This window comes from Cucurbita pepo, chromosome LG04, assembly GCF_002806865.2.
Source record: "Cucurbita pepo subsp. pepo cultivar mu-cu-16 chromosome LG04, ASM280686v2, whole genome shotgun sequence".
Classification (NCBI taxonomy): domain Eukaryota; kingdom Viridiplantae; phylum Streptophyta; class Magnoliopsida; order Cucurbitales; family Cucurbitaceae; genus Cucurbita; species Cucurbita pepo.
In genome coordinates this window covers 3823058-3827122 of record NC_036641.1, presented here as the reverse complement: position 1 = coordinate 3827122, position 4065 = coordinate 3823058, and positions in this window count along the sequence as shown.

Sequence of the window (4065 nt, the reverse complement as noted above, 5' to 3'; positions counted from 1 at the left end):
ACATTACCTACTACTCGTAAGAGTGAAAATTGTACTCACAGACCAACACGAGTCCTTACAGCATGGTTTGTCTCACTCACACATGCGTCTCAGGAAAAGTTTTAGAAAGTCACCCTAACATAAAATTGTTCCTAGTAAAATACGCTTGACTATGAGTTTTTGTGATTGAGTCATCGAAAAAGAATGTGCACCTTGTTAGTATAGATAGTAACTTTCATGTCTTTTAAACATTTTTTAGTCATTCTATCATCGGGATCAATCTCATTTGGATGTGGTTTCACTTCTTTACTCAGTGTTACAAACAATGTTTTAGACATTTTTTAAGGTTTAGAATTCAATAAGCACAAGTCAGATAACTTTCAAAGTTCTACGTCACCTTCATTGATGATTTCAACAGGATGGTGTGGATTTATTTCCTGAAACACAAGTCAGATGTGTTTGTCACCTTCAAGAAGTGGAAAGCTGAAGTTGAAAATTAGACCGGCTTGAAAATCAAATGCTTGAGGTCTAACAATGTTGGAGAGTACGACCGTCAGAATTCAAAACATTTTATGTAGCTGAGAGAATTAGATTAGCAAGTACAGTTTCCGATAAAATAACACAAAATGGTGTTGCTAAAATGATGAATAGAATATTGAATGAGCAGGCAAAAAGTATGAGGATTCATTCTGGATTGCCAGAGACATTCTAAACTAATGCTATAAATACAGTAATCTACTTGATCAATAGAGGATCGTCAATACCCTTAGAGTTCAAGTTGCCAAAAGAAGTATGGACAGGAAACGAATTCAAGTACTCTCACTGAGAACTTTTGGTTGTACTGCGTATGTTCATGTTGATGCAGAAAAGAGCGACAAGCTTGACGTTGAGGCTGTGAAGTGCTACTTCATAGGTTATGGCTCTGACACGTTCGAATACAAGTTTTGTGGCGTAACCTTTGATGAAAATTTCATGTACAAGGACAAAGAGAATATAAACTCTAAGACTACAAAATAAGTGGGAGTTGAGCTTGAGTTGCTGTGATGTCCCACATTGGTTGGGAGGAAAACAAATCATTCTTTATAAGGGTGTGGAAACCTTCCCCTAGCAGACGCGTTTTAAAGCCTTGAGGGGAAGCCCGAAAGGGAAAGCCCAAAGAGGACAATATCTGCTAGCGGTGGATTTGGGTCGTTACAGTTGCAAGAACAACTCGCCTAGTAATGTTATAACAGATACTCAAAAAACTCTTGAGACTAATTGAATACCTAAAATTTGAAGATGCAAACGTTTAACATAGATAGTCAAACAAACATAAAATAATAATCAATTTAGTCAAACTTTGTATATCCACAAGTTTTTTCTTTTTATTTATTTATTTAATACTTTTTGTGTTCTTGTCGGCACCCCTGCTTCCCCCGCCTACCTTCTTAATGAATCTCGCTCTTGTTCATTCCAGCCGTCTGCGTTTCGTTCGTAGGTTCATGTCGTTTTCCATACAACCTTCTTTCTTAGAAGCAGCCATCATTTATGTTCCGGACCTTAAAAACAATTTAAACTTTACTTTCCTTCAAAAGAACATTCCTCTTAACCATATTACAAGGGATGCAGGGGAATGTCGGGGCTATCACACGACTATCAAGTGTCAAATCTAGATTTTGAATCGTGATCCAAATCCTTAACATGGGTTCGTTAGTATGATATTGTCCACTTTCAGCATAACATCTCATGACTTTACTTTAGACTTCCCAAAAAGCCTCGTACCAATGGAGATAGTATTATTTGATTATAAACCCATGATCATTCCCTAAATTAGCCGGGACTTTCATCGTCCAATAGTTAGATGTATCATATATAGATTTCAAATTCGGATCTAAATCCTCACATGAATAGCTATAGATTTACAGATTCAATAGTGTACCGCCAGAATGAATAAATACTCTAAAAATTAATAGCGAAAATCAATCTTATTTTTAAATAATCAAAAAGGTAATAAATAAATTATTAAAAAGTAATCATGATTATAAAGATATGCATGTCATCATCATGTAATGGTGATGCATTTATTTATTTATTTATTTATTTAATGTTTGAAGGACTAAGATCTTATATGATCCTTTGATTTAATTTTTATTAGTTTATGTCACTATTAATATAACAAAAATCATTAATATTTAAAAGATTATGGTTTTAATTATGCAAATAACCTCTCTTAAATCTCTCAAACTTACCATCAAATAGGTGTAAAAAGATAATAAAATATATTTTATTTTATTTATTTATTTATTTATTTATTTATTTGGTGTATTTGGTAGCCACCTCCAAGAAAAAAACAAAACAAAAATAAGGAGAAATCAAAAAAGTTGGGGGAAAAAGGCCTGCTGACGTAAGACTCCACAAGACAACGTGGACCAATCATTTTCCTCCATTCGTCTCAAAAAATTCAAGCTAAAATAGACGTCTGAGGGTAATTTAGTCATTTCCCCCTTCGCCGCCATCTGTTTGTTCACAGAGCTGAGATACTCCATGACGCATCTATTCCTATCCTCAATAATAATACATCTCATAATTTAAAACGTATGGTCGGTCACGTGACTTTCGGTTTAGGAAAGCTGTATATAAATTATATTTTATATTTTGTNATGCATGTCATCATCATGTAATGGTGATGCATTTATTTATTTATTTATTTATTTAATGTTTGAAGGACTAAGATCTTATATGATCCTTTGATTTAATTTTTATTAGTTTATGTCACTATTAATATAACAAAAATCATTAATATTTAAAAGATTATGGTTTTAATTATGCAAATAACCTCTCTTAAATCTCTCAAACTTACCATCAAATAGGTGTAAAAAGATAATAAAATATATTTTATTTTATTTATTTATTTATTTATTTATTTATTTGGTGTATTTGGTAGCCACCTCCAAGAAAAAAACAAAACAAAAATAAGGAGAAATCAAAAAAGTTGGGGGAAAAAGGCCTGCTGACGTAAGACTCCACAAGACAACGTGGACCAATCATTTTCCTCCATTCGTCTCAAAAAATTCAAGCTAAAATAGACGTCTGAGGGTAATTTAGTCATTTCCCCCTTCGCCGCCATCTGTTTGTTCACAGAGCTGAGATACTCCATGACGCATCTATTCCTATCCTCAATAATAATACATCTCAAGACGTATGGTCGGTCACGTGACTTTCAGTTTAGGAAAGCTGTATATAAATTATATTTTATATTTTATTTTTAAATTCAATTATCACAAATATCTCCAAATATAAATTACTTTTTTCGGGTCGGTTAAAAATAAATCACAAATTTTATGGATTAAGTTGGTTCGTAATTAAATATACATAAATATAACAGCCCAAGTCTACCTCGATCAGATATTGTCATCTTTGGACTTTCTCTCCTCAGCCTACATTCAATGTTTTTAAAATGCATACAGTAAGGAGAGGTTTCTACACCTCGGTAAAAAATAATTTGTTCCCCTCCTCAACTGACGTAGAGTCTCACAATCCATCTCTTTTGAGACCTCTGTCTTACTCGTTTCTCTCTCCAATCGATGTGAGATCTCACAATACACCCTTTCATGACCTAGCGTCCTTGCTTACACTCGTTTTTCTCTCCAATAAATGTGGGATCTCACAAAAATTTGAATAAATGACTTGAACCACCCGAACCAACTCACCTACAACCCGAGCAATTAGACCTGATCCAAGTTTATAGGAAAGAAAAGTCCAACTATGTAAAAAGAATATACTATATTTTTTTCAACATTTTTGTCAAGAGAAGAAACTAATAATCTTCTTTTGTATCGTAATAATAGAGAAAACTTTATTTATTTTTATAATTATTTAACACGTGTTTATACGTGAGAATTTTCTTATACTAATATAGTACGATGGTTGTCTGATACTTAGTTTAATTAATTATAATATTGTAATATTAAATGAAAAATAATTTGAATTAATTTTTTTTAAAAAATGAGTCAAAATAGCAATGTAAACAAGATTAATTAATAATTTGTGAATTGATTTTTTACTCAAAGGGATTGAAGATAAAAAAAAAAAAAAAAAAAAAAAAAA